The sequence below is a fragment of the Ovis aries genome, chromosome 3 (assembly GCF_016772045.2).
Source record: "Ovis aries strain OAR_USU_Benz2616 breed Rambouillet chromosome 3, ARS-UI_Ramb_v3.0, whole genome shotgun sequence".
NCBI classification, from domain to species: Eukaryota; Metazoa; Chordata; class Mammalia; order Artiodactyla; family Bovidae; genus Ovis; species Ovis aries.
Genome location: NC_056056.1, coordinates 207,923,238 through 207,936,961, shown reverse-complemented (window position 1 = coordinate 207,936,961; position 13,724 = coordinate 207,923,238). Strand labels below are relative to the sequence as shown.

The following is a 13,724-nucleotide window of genomic DNA, read 5'->3' as shown; positions in this document are numbered from 1 at the left end:
GAGAGACCCACATGATAAGGAATTGCGGGAGACCTCCAGCTCATGGCAGAAAGGGACTGGTGCTCTCAGTTAAACAGTCCACCAAGGTCTGAATGCTGCCAACATCCAGGTGAGTATGTTTGGGCGATATCTACTCCTAGATTAACCTTTTAATAAATGCTGGCCTGTGATACATGCCATATGTGTGTCTATAACTGGTCCCTGACGTATATAGGCACCTGTACCTGGCCCCTCAATGCCAACTGGGTGCACACTTCTGGCACTGACTCTAGCCACTGCCACTGTCTGCCATGGTCCCTAGCCACTGGACATGGGGGTACTGTTGTGTATACTAACAAACCCTACAGCCACTTCACATCTCCTGCAATGCTTGCCAGAGTCCTCAGAGTTGTCAGAGCACCTGAATTTATTATACATCATTCAGACAGGTAATCAATTAGAAACAGAGGATTTGAAGAACCTAATAAACAAATGGACTTAACAGACATATACAGAACATTTTATCCACCTGCAGCAGAATACATATTCTTCTCAAATACACACAGAATATTTTCTAGAATAGATCATGTTAAGCAACAAAACGAGTCTTAACAAATTCAAAAATATAGAAATATTATCAAATATATTTTCTGAGTACAGCTATTTGAAATTTAAAAATCAGCAATAGGAGGAAACTGGCAAAATCACAAATACATGGAAATTCAACAACAAGCTCCTGAATAGCCAATGAAAAAAAAGAAATCCAAAGGCATATCAAAAATATTCTGAGATAAACAAAAGTAGAAACACACATTCCAACACTATATACTGCATCCAAAGCAGTTATGAGGAAAATTTATAGTGATAAACGCATACTTAAGAAAAAAAGAAACATCTCAAATAGACAACCTAAATGACAAATCAAAGAACTAAGAGAGAAGAACAAAGTAAACCAAAATCTAGCAAAGGAAGGGGAAACAAAGATTAGAGCATAAATAAATGAAATAGAATATAGGAAAGTGATAGAAAAGATTAACAGAGGTCATTCTTGAAAAAAATAAACAAAAATGACAAACTTTAAGCTATACTAACCAAGAAAATAAATGAGAAGATTGAAATAAATAAAATCAGATAGGAAACAGGGGCCATTAAAACGGATACAACAGAATACAAATCATAAGAGGCTACTATGGAAAATTATAGGCCAACAACTTGGATAATCTAGGAAAAATGATTCAGAAATTTTTGCTGGTGAATTCTATCAATATCTATACAAGAAAAACATCCATTCTTTTTAAACTCTTCTAAAAATTGAGAAATGAGCACTCCACAAATCATTTTATATGGCCTGCATTAGCCTGATACCAAAGCTATGTAAAAACACTACAAGAAAGGAAAATTACAAGCCAATGTCCCTGATTAATATAAATGCCAAAATTCCTAACAAATTTAGCCAAGTGAATTCAACAACACATTAAAAAGATTATACACTGTGAGCAAGTGGAATTAATCTCTAGGATGCAAAGATAGTTCAACATGTGTAAATCAATAAATGTCATACACCACATTAATACAATGAAAGATAAAAATCATAAGACTATCTCAGTAGATGCAGAAAAAATGTTTGACAAAATTCAACACTCTTAAATTTTTTTACCTCTCAAAAACTGGATATAGAAGGAATATTTCTCAATATAATATAAATCGTATATTAGAAGCCCAAAGTTAATATCAAATTCAATGTTTCTCTAAGATCAGGAATAACATAAGTATGTGCTCTGTTACCAATCTTAATCCACATAGTACTGGAAGTCCCAGCCAAAGAAATTAAGCAAAAAGAAATAAAATTACCCAAATAGAAAAAGAAACTTTTCTCTGTTTGCAGAAGACACGATATTATATATAGAAAATTCTAATAGTATACCAATAAAAACAACTGTTAAACTAATAAATTCAATAAAATCACAGGGGACAAAATCAATCTACAGAAATTGGTTGCATTTCTACACACTAACAAGGGAACATCTGGAAAAAAAAAGAAAAAATCCCATTAAAACTGTATAAGAAACCATAAAATATTAAGAATAAATTTAACCAAAAAGATGAAAGAGCTATACACAAAATCAATAAGACTAATGAGAGACGTTGAAGAAGATACTAATAAAATAGAAAGAGAGCCCATGTTCATAGATTGGAAGAATTAATATTGTTAAAATGTCTATACTACCCAAAGCCATCTATAGATTCAAAGCAATTCCAGTAGCATTTTTCACAGAAATAGAAAAACATCTTAAAATTTGTGTCAAACCACAGAACCTCAAATAGCCAAAGCAATTTTAAAGTGAAAAAGAGAAAATAATAGCAAAACTGGAGGCGACTTGCCTGGTGGTCAAGTTGTTAAGAATCTGCCTACCAATACAGGGGACACAGTTTCCATCTTGGGCCCAAGAAGATCCCACATTCCACAGAGTAACAAAGCCCGTGTACCTAGAGTCTGTGCTCCACAACGAGAGAAGGCACTGCAGCGAGAAGAGTGAGCACCACAGGGAAGGGCAGTCCCAACTTCTGCAACTAGAGAAAGCCAGTGGGAAGAAACAAAGACCCAGTGAAGCAAAAATAAAAATAACACAAAAACAAATAAAAAAACAAACAAACAAAATAAAGCTGGAGAGACTTCTCTGGGAGCCCAGGGGTTAAGACTTTGCCTTCTAATGCAGGGGGTGCAGGTTGAATCCCTGGCCAGAGAGCTAAGATCCCAAATGCTTTGTGGCCCCCCCCAAAAAAAAAAGTAAAAATAAAACAGAAGCATTATTGTAGCAAATCCAATAAAGACTTTGAAATGCTCACATCATCAGGGGACTTTCCTGGTGGTCCAGTGGTTAAGAATCCACCTTCTGGGGAAGTTGGCCGTGGCACAGAGGCATATTGGAATCTGTCTGGAAAGGCTGAGAAGTTGCTCTGTGTTACAGACAACAATGGACACCCAGAATGTTCAGCCTTCTAAGCATCAACCAATGATATATATCTGTGGAGAATGTCACACACGAAATAAAATCAAGGGATCCAATCTGATGCAGAGTGTGGATACAGAATAATGTACAAGAGAATGACCAAAAGACTGGTGGTTTTAGATGCTTGGTGAAACATGAAGTTCAGACGAATATCTTACTTGGATTTGGTGTTAATGTTGTATAGATTTTGATTAGTGTGCTTTACGAATACAACTATATACATAAGATTTCATTTTAAAAACCTTACTGTATTTAGATAATCACGATGGTGTGATCACTCACCTAGAGCCAGACATCCTGGAATGTGAAGTCAAGGGGGCCTTAGAAAGCATCACTACGAACAAAGCTAGTGGAGGTGATGGGATTCCAGTTGAGCTGTTTCAAATCCTGAAAGATGATGCTGTGAAAGTGCTGCACTCAATATGCCAGCAAATTTGGACAACTCAGCAGTGGCCACAGGACTGGAAAAGGGCAGTTTTCATTCCAATCCCAAAGAAAGGCAATGCCAAAGAATGCTCAAACTACTGCACAGTTGCACTCATCTCACATGTTAGTAAAGTAATGCTCAAAATTCTCCAAGCCAGGCTTCAGCAATACGTGAACCATGAACTTCCTGATGTTCAAGCTGGTTTTAGAAAAGGCAGAGGAACCAGAGATCAAATTGCCAACATCTGCTGGATCATCGGAAAAGCAAGAGAATTCCAGGAAAACATCGATGTCTGCTTTATTGACTATGCCAAAGCCTTTGACTGTGTGGATCACAATAAACTGGAAAATTCTGAAAGAAATTGGAATGCCAGACCACCTGACCTGTCTCTTGAGAAACCTATATGCAGGTCAGGAAGCCACAGTTAGAACTGGACATGGAACAACGGAGTGGTTCCGAATAGGAAAAGGAGTATGCCAAGGCTGTATATTATCAACCTGCTTATTTAACTTCTATGCAGAGTACATCATGAGAAACACTGGGCTGGAAGAAACACAAGCTAGAATCAAGAATGCCGGGAGAAATATCAATAACCTCAGATATGCAGATGACACCACCCTTATGGCAGAAAGTGAAGAGGCAATAAAAAGCCTCTTGATGAAAGTGAAAGAGGAGAGTGAAAAAGTTGGCTTAAAGCTCAACAAAACTAAGATCATGGCATCTCGTCCCATAACTTGATGGGAAATAGATGGGGAAACAGTGGAAACAGTGTCAGACTTTATTTTGGGGGGCTCCAAAATCACTGCAGATGGTGACTGTAGCCATGAAATTAAAAGATGCTTACTCCTTGGAAGGAAAGTTATGACCAACCTAGATAGCATATTCAAAAGCAGAGACATTACTTTGCCGACTAAGGTCCATCTAGTCAAGATGTTTTTTCCAGTAGTCATATGGATGTGAGAGTTGGACTGTGAAGAAAGCTGAGCACTGAAGAATTGATGCTTTTGAACTGTGGTGTTGGAGAAGACTCTTGAGAGTCCCTTGGACTGCAAGGAGATCCAACCAGTCCATCCTAAAGGAGATCAGTCCTGGGTGTTCTTTGGAAAGAACGATGCTAAAGCTGAAGCTCCAGTACTTTGGCCACCTCATGCAAAGAGTTGACTTATTGGAAAAGACTCTGATGCTGGGAGGGATTGGGGGCAGGAGGAAAAGGGGATGACAGAAGATGAGATGGCTGGATGGCATCACTGATTCAATGGACGTGAGTTTGAGTGAACTCTGGGAGTTGGCGATGGACAGGGAGGCCTGGTGTGCTACAATTTATGGGGTTGCAAAGAGTTGGACTGAGCAACTGAACTGAACTGAACTAATGGCTTATATAAAGATATTATTTTTTGTAAAAAAAATAAAAAGAATCTGCCTTCCAATGCAGGGGTCTCAAGTTCAGTCCCTAGTTGGGTAACTAAGATCTCACGTGCTGCAGGGCAACTAAGGCCATGCACTACAACTACTGAGCCCTCTGTGCACTCGAGGCTATGAATCACAACTAGAGAGAAGCCCGTCTGCTGCAGTGGAGAAGCTCATGCTGCAATAGATGCCACATGTTACAGCTAGGAGTTCACATGACATAAGTAACATGGCATGCTGCAACTGAAGAAATGCATGCTGCATAAAGATCAAATATCACAGGTACTGCAGGCAAGACCTGCTGTAGCCAAATACATAAAAACAAATTTTATGGCAATGATATGAAAATAGACACATCAAGCAATTAACAGAACTGAGAGCCCAAAAATAAACCCGTGCATGGACAGTCAATGAATATTTGACAAGGGAGGCAAGAATACTCAGTGAGGCAAGCATGGTCTTTTCAGTAAATGCTGTTAGGAAAACTGGATATTTATATGCAAAAGAATGAAACTAGATCCCTATCTTAGTACCACAGAAAAATAGACTCAAAATAGATCAAAGACATAAATCTATTTAAGACCTGAAACCACAAACTCCTAGAAGAAAACAGGGAAAACTCCTGGATGTGGATATTGGCAATGAATTCTTGGGTATGACAGCTAAAGCACAAGCAACAAAATCAAAATAAACAATGGGACCACATTAACATCAACCTAAAAAGCTCCTGTAGAACAGAAGAAACAGTACACAAAATGAAAAGACAATGCGCAGAATGGAGAAGAAGAACTTTCAAATCATGTATCTCATGAGGGGTTAATATCCAAAATATATAAGGAACACATATGACTCAGTGGCTATAAGAGTGCTCCCTACAGAGTCACAGCAGATCCTGGAAGGGGAAAAGACTATCCCAGGCTCCCAGCACATCAGAAAATGTCACAGGGACTGGGGCAGGGACTCAGGAACTTATACGCCTGGGGCTGCACATCAACTGATCTCTACAGACAAGAGGTCCCCTCTCCTGGCTGTGGACTCCCCTCCTCCACAACGGACACCTGGTGGGAAGAGGTGAAGCCAGCAGGCAGAGCCTCTCACAGAGCCCAGTGCTGGGCAAACATGGTGATAAGCAGAGGGGAGCCCAGAGGACAGAGGAGAGGAGCCAGAGAGAGGCAGACAGGTGCACAGTTATCTCTGGTCCGGTTACATGCAGCAGCATGACCCCCAGCCCTGTGGGGACCCTGTGTGCTTCACAGACCAGCGGACTCAGTTCCTGCTCAGCAGCCCTGTTTCTCTCAAACAGACAGGCTCCACACTCTCTCTCTCTCTCTCTCTCTCTCTCTCTCTCTCTCTCTCTCTCTCTCTCTCTCTCTCTCTCTCTCTCTCTCTCACGTACACATGCATCCTCACACACACAGATACACGCACACACACAGATACACGCACACACACACACACACACACACATCTTCAGACACATGCACACAACCTCCCTCACCCTCACACACACACACAGCCTAACACACTACAGCACAGAGCCCACAGGAGCATAGACACAGGAAACACAGGGACCCTGGGGCACTGCTCACACACCAGGCATGTGGAGTGTGTGGGAACAGTCCAGAGTCCCAGCTGGGGTCAGTCATTGGATCTCCTACACACTGGGAGTCACTGGGACTCTAGAAGCTCCCTGAGAACAACGGAGATAGTGGAGGGACTCAGGGTGACCCAGCTCAGTCCAGACCAAACCTCACTGCTCTGTAAAATCTGCTCTTACAACCAGTAGACCACCCACAGGTGAGGGACCAGTATTCACAGTCACCGTGGTTCCTTGTTGGTCAAAAACCCTGAGGCCAGGTTCCACAAGTCCAGACACCTTTCCCTTCACCAAGGCATCCACTCCCTGCTGTGGACCCAGGACAGAGGGGCAGCTCTTACCTTGACCACCCACCACGGTTCCAAGGAGGAGGACACAGAGTCCCCGCAGGGAGAGGTGTCTGCCCAGAGCCATCCTGAGCCCACGTCCTCAAGGTCATAGTCTCAGCTGCAGGATCAGCCTGTGAGGAGGTGTCAGGGTGCTGACCGGGGCCTATATAGACCACCCCTTACACCCTCCCTCCTGAGAGCCAATAGGCTCTCATTTACCATTTAGGCACTATCGGAGGCTGCATCAGCCAATTTCTGCAGCTCAGACACCAATGAGCTTCTGAATCTTCAACATCTCCTTATATGAGCAACATGGTCCTTTGGCCTTCTGTTTCTGTGGTCCCTGAGAGCCCCATGACAGGGGTTGGCAGAGAAAAGTTGCCTCAGAAAGCATGAGTGGTTTTTCTTCCCCGATCACACTGGCCGATCGCTACAGACTGTGAGATCTCACAGGGTCAGGGTGTGCGATTGGTTGGCCCTTGGAGAATATCTCTGGTGGAATCAAGCATTTATCTTCCCCTGGACTGAGTTCAAGGCCAAAGCAGAGAAGTACAAGAAGGTTTGAAATATGAGAGTAATTGTCAGGCCAGCAGAAACTGAGGACAGGAAAATAGGAATTCATAGGTGAGCTTGAAGGGGTGAGGTGGAAACCATCAGGTTGCAGGGATGAGATTGTTGGTCTTTCCTCCCTTCTCAGAATGATCTGGAGACGGGGCCCTGGAGCACATGGGGGTCATAATAACACAGGACTTTGACAGAACCTAACTTTTCCCATCAGGGATCTTTCTTAGCCTCTAAGACCACTCTGTCTGGCAGGCACAGTTCACCTGGGCTATACTTGCCTTTTGAAGAGTGAGAGGGGATGCAGTCTTCTGTATTTACAGACCCAACTCTTCCCCTCTGTGCAGCCACCCAGAAGCAGCAGTCCTTGTCCAACACATGAAGGTATCAGCTTCTACATGGATGCTGCTTGTCTAATAGCATCCTATTCCACTTTGTAAGTGTGCAGTTTATAGGATTGCAACAAGGTGACAGACCGGCGAATGACAAATTCCTGGAAACTAGAGTCACAGGTTTTATTTTCTTGAGCTCCAAAGTCACTGCAGATGGTGACTGCAGCCTTGAAATTAAAGGATGCTTGCTCCTTGGAAAGAAAGCTTTGACAAACCTAGACAGCATGTTAAAGAGTAGAGACACCACTTTGCCAACAACAGTCTGTACAGTCAAAGCCATGGCTTTTCCAGTAGTCATGTATGGATGTGAGAAGTTGGATAAAGAAGTCTGAGGGCTGAAGAACTGATGCTTTTAAATTGTGGTGTGGAGAAGACTCTTGAGAGTCTCTTAGACCGCAAGGAGGACAAACCAGTCAATCTTAAAGGAAATCAATGCTGAATATCCATTAGAAGGACTAATGCTGAAACTGAAACTCCAATACTTTGGCCACTTGATATGATGAACCTGCTCATTGGAAAAGACCCTGATGTTGGGAAATACTGAGGGCAAAGGAGAGAGAGGTGACAGAGGATGAGATGGTTTGATAGTATCACCAAGTCAATGGACATAAGTCTGAGCAAACTTCAGGAGATAGTGAGGGGAAGAGAAGCTTTAGTTGCTGCAGTCCATGGGGTTACAAAGAGTCAGACATGACTTAAGCAACTGAGTAACAACAATAGCAAAAAAGTCAAGTAAGATTTAAGTGCTTTTTATTTTTTAAAGATCACAATCATATTATTTTCATATTTAAACTTCTTAGAATAGTCTATTGATGAAGACAACAGAGGCATTGTTTGAACTATAAAGAAACTAATTAAAATAGCAATGTCGATAGATGTTAAACAAATAGATCAACCCTGAATATACGTTGGAAGGACTGATGTGGAAGCTGAAGCTCCAATATTTTGGCCACCTGATGTGAAGAGCCGACTTATTGGAAAAATCCCTGATGCTGGAAAAGTTTGAGGGCAAGAGGAGAAGGGGCTGGCAGGTGAGATCATTAGATAACCTCATTGACTCAATGGACATGAGCTTGAGCAAACTCCAGGAGATAGTGAAGGGCAGGGAAGCCTGCTGTACTGCAGTTCACCGGGTTACAAATTAAGACATGGCTTAGTGACTGAACAACAACAAAGAAATAGATTAAGGAGACTGGATGATGGATTGATTATGATGGCAGTGGTGAACTAATAGATTAATAAGTAGATATAGAGAAACATTAGGTATATATAAGGGGCTTTTTAGCCATGCTAAATCCCTTTTCCTTAATTGCATTTCAACTAGTCCCCAAATGGGGTTTTAGGGAGAGAGAGAGAGAGATTGCTGCTACAGGAAATAAGCAGAAGGTAAGAGTCATGGTTTAACTCTAGCCCTCCAAGATAGGATTCTGGAATCCCAAGGAGAAAATATATAATTTAGAATGATGACCTTCCCGTTTTTCCCCATTGTATATTGAAAGTTTTGTTTGATAGGATTTTGAACATAATTGTATTATAAACCATAACTAAAGAAGATGCAAAATAGAACTTATGGGAACAGCTCCCGACAGAAGGGGAAGTAGAAAGCCTTCTGCTGGAGGGTGGCTGAAGGCAGGGGGCAAAGAAGAGGCTAGTGAATCAGAGAAGAGAAGGGATTCGTGCTGTCTCCAGCCATCAGTGACCCCACATCCTCCGTTCTGCATTTGAGAGGAATGGTGGTGACAAGAATGGGAGCACAGGTGGGTGGTGGGGACAGAGCCAAGCGGAAGGGGCTGATGTCCAGTGTGGCCATTGCTGCCTTGTTCCGTTTCCACTGAGCAGAGAAGCTCTCAGATGGTCCCCAGAGTGCAGTGCTGGGATGAGTAGAGAGACTGAGAAAGGTCCTGAAGGGATATAAGACACTGACAAAATTCAAGGTCACTAACATGCTGCCCACAACGCTCACACCCTCTGAGGCTCAAGATTCCCCTGATGCACTCCTGAAGCCCACATAAGCCCACCCTGAGGCCTGCTCACCCTGACTCTTGTCATTTCAGCACACATGTGGAAATGACCCACCTGTGACACACACACTCCAGAGTCCCCGGCAAAGCCCAGAGACAATTTCACACCCTACCCCTCCCACACCATAAGGTCTCAGTGGGGCAAACACGGAGGACAGCTGCGGGCCATTCCACAGCCCTGTCACATCCCCACTGGAAGGACCCCTCAACCCGGTCAGCAGACACAGCTTCTCTGTCCTACCTTGTCTGTGCTTCATCCTTGAGCCTCAGGTAAATAAAAAAAGGAGAAAAGACAACTGAACATATGCATTTCTCCCTTCCAGTTCAGTTCAGTTCAGTTACTCAATTGGGTCCGACTCTTTGCCACCCCATGGACTGTAGCAGGCTAGGCTTCCCTGTCCATCACCAACTCCCAGAGCCTGCTCAAACTCATGTCCATCGAGTCAGTGATGCTATCCAACCATCTCATCCTCTGTCGTCCCCTTCTCCTCCTGTCTTCAATATTTTCCAGCATTGGGGTCTTTTCCAATGAGTCAGTTCTTAGCATCAGGTGGCCAAACTATTGGAGCTTCAGTTTCACCATCAGTCTTTCCAATGAATATTTGAGATTGACTGGTTTGATCTCCTTGCAATCCAAGGGACTCAAGAGTCTTCAGCATCACAGTTCAAAAGCATCAATTTTTTGATGCTCAGCTTTCTTTATGGTCCAATTTTATGGTCCATCCATGACTATAGGAAAAACCATAGCTTTGACTAGATGGACCTTGTTGGCAAAGCAATGTCTCTGCTTTTAAATATGCTGTCTAGGTTGGTCATAACTTTCCTCCCAAAGAGTAATTGTCTTATAATTTCATGGCTGCAATCACCATCTGCAGTGATTTTGGAGCCCCCCAAAATAAACTGTTTCCACTGTTTCCCTGTCTATTTCCCATGAAGTGATGGTACCGGGTGCCATGATTTTCATTTTCTGAATGTTGAGCTTTAAGCCAACTTTTCCACTCTCCTCTTTCACTTTCATCAAGAGGCTTTTTAGTTCCTCTTCACTTTCTGCCATAAGGGTGGTGTCATCTGCATATCTGAGGTGGTTGATATTTCTCCCAGCAATCTAGATTCCAGCTTGTGTTTCACCCAGCCTGGCATTTCACATTATGTATTCTGCATATAAGTTAAATAAGCAGAGTGACAATAACAGCCTTGACGTACTCCTTTCCCAATTTGGAACCAATCCTTTTTTCCATGTCTGGTTCTAACTATTGCTTCTTGACCTGAATACAGATTTTTCAGGAGGCAGGTAAGGTGGTCTGGTATTCCCATCTCTTTAAGAATTTTCCACATTTTGTTGTGATCCACACAGTAAAAAGATTTGGCATAGTCAATGAGGCAGAAATATATGTTTTTCTGGAACTCTCTTGCTTTTTCCACAATCCAGCGGATGTTGGCAATTTGATCTCTGGTTCCTCTGCCTTTTCTAAATCCAATTTGAACATCTGAAAGTTTACAGTTCACGTACTGTTGAAGTCTAGCTTAAAGAATTTTGAGCATTACTTTACTAGCGTGTGAGATAAGTACAATTGTGTGGTAGTTTGAGCATTCTTTGGCATTGCCTTTCTTTGGGAATAGAATAAAAACTGACCTTTTCCAGTCCAGTGACCACTGCCGAGTTTTCCAAATTTGCTGACATATTGAGTGCAGCACTTTCACAGCATCATCTTTTAGGACTTGAAATAGTTCAGCTGGAATTCCATCACCTCCACTAGCTTTGTTGATAGTGATGCTTCCTAAGGCTCACTTGACTTGGGGCTCCAGGATGTCTGGCTCTAGGTGAGTGATCATACCACTGTGGTTATCTGGGTCATTAAGTTCTTTTTTCTATAGCTCTTCCATGTATTCTTGCCACATTTTCTTAATATTCTTAATATCTTCTGCTTTTGTTAGGTCCATACCATTTCTGCCTTTTATTGTGCTCATCTTTGCATGAAATGTTCCTTTGTTTTGTCTAATTTTCTTGAAGAGATCTCTAGTCTTTCCCGTGGAGAAGGGAAAAGCTACTCACTCCAGTATTCTGGCCTGGAAAATTCCATGGACTGTATAGCCCATGGGGTAGCAAAGAGTTGGACATGACTGAGAAAATTTCTCCCTCTAAATATGCTAATATTTATCCATTATTTATACAAGAATAGGGTTTCCAAGATGGCTCAGACTATAAAAAATCTGCCTGCAATGCAGGAGACCTTGGTTCTATCCGTGGGTTGGGAAGATCCCCTGGAGAGGGGCATGGCAACCCTCTCCAGTATTATTTTTTTAAATATAAGTTTATTTATTTTAATTGGAAGTTAATTACTTTACAATATTGTATTGGTTTTGCCATACATGAATCCTCCACAGTTATACCATGTTCCCCATCCTGAACCCCCCTCCCTCCTCCCTCCCATACCATCCCTCTGGAGAATCCCTATGGACAGAGGAGCCTGGTCAGCTATATTCCATAGGGTCGCAATAAGTCAGACACAACTGAGTGACTAAGCACATGTATAAGGATTGCTTACTTTTCATTTGGTCCTCTCACTCCCTGGCCCCATGACTGTACTTGAGCCCTATTTCCTTCTATATCTGGGACTTTAACATATTAATGATAAAAACTGATCATAAATATCAGAATTAGAATTTAAACTCAGGTGGTGGAGTAGGATCAGGATCTGCTGATTCACTTAGAATTGATTCTCTATTCCCTCTGGGCCCAGAGTCATCATTCCTTACCCAGTTATGGACTCTACACCATCACCAGAAACCACTGGCCAGACACCTAGAACACAGGACGTGCCTTCTGGAGTCCAGTATCCCTCCCACCGGATGACATAGGGATTTGTTTAGTGAACCAGGTACACATGGTCTCACCTCAGGATGGAGCTCTCACAGGTAAGACACTCTTAAAGGCTCCAGACCCTGTTACAGGGAATGGTGGGCTGGAAAGTGAGGCGAAAGTATTAGTCTCTCAGTTGTGTCTAACTCTTTGTGACCCCATGGACGGTAGCCCACCAGTTTGCCCTGTCCATGGAATTCTCCATGCAAGAATACTGGAGTATTTTTCTGCAGGGGATCTTCCCCAAACATGGAGGAGTTAACAGGGCTGGCATTCGGTGCCCACAACTCCCTGTACCTACCCCAGAGCTGGGGGTGCAGGGTCAGCAAGGACCAACACACCCGCGGATGAAGGTGCATCTTCTCTGACACATAAGGAAATATCAGTGTCCAATCTCATCAAAGATTTGATGAAAGAAAGTTTTAGGGAGGACTGCAACCAGCTGTGTCCACAATGAACTTCAGAGAGTGCAGTGCAAGGGTCAGGAGAACAGACTCAGGAGTCAGTCTGTCCTGTCCTGATTCACAGTTCAGCCACGTACCATGCATGCAACCTTGAAAAGGGTTCTTGCTTTCTCTCTGTGTAGTGGTTTCCTCTACAAGTGGAGGGTTTTGTTTGGGCCTAGATGGCAGAATTTTCTGAGGCTTAAATGAGTTGGCATTAGTAGTGATATTATAACCACTAGTTAGCAGTAGGACACAGTAGTGATACAGAAACATTATTAGGGCATCTTTCTCTATCCCTTCCTGGGAATCACAGGCGCGCTAGAACAGGAATTCAATTCTGTTACCTGGAGCCTGGGTTTCCCTGATAGCTCAATGGTAAAGAATCTACCTGCAATGCAGGAGAACCTGGTTCGATCCTTGGGTTGGGAAGATACCCTGCAGAAGGGAAAGGCTACCCCCTCCAGTAATCTGGCCTAGAGAATTCCATGGACTGTATAGTTCAAGCAGTCCCAAAGAGTTGGACACGACTGAGCAACATCCACTTTCACTTTCACTTTTCACCTAGAGCCTTGACTGGAGCTGTCAGAAATTTCCCAGAAACCACATATTGTGATGGTAATTGGTGCCAATCAGAGTTGTGAGTCTTCCATACTTCACCCCTTCTCTCTCTGCCCCATTCTACTGCTCATGAATC

The 13,724-nt window shown here is 42.8% G+C and overlaps 2 pseudogenes; one reads left to right on the top strand and one right to left on the bottom strand.

Annotated features, from left to right (window-relative positions):
- The window catches only part of LOC114112122 (antigen WC1.1-like), a 96,300-nt pseudogene extending 89,409 nt beyond the window's left edge, over positions 1 to 6,891 (bottom strand).
- LOC114114114 (DNA-directed RNA polymerases I, II, and III subunit RPABC4-like) lies at positions 2,955 to 3,121 on the top strand (annotated as a pseudogene).
- Positions 6,892 to 13,724: the final 6,833 nt, after the last annotated feature.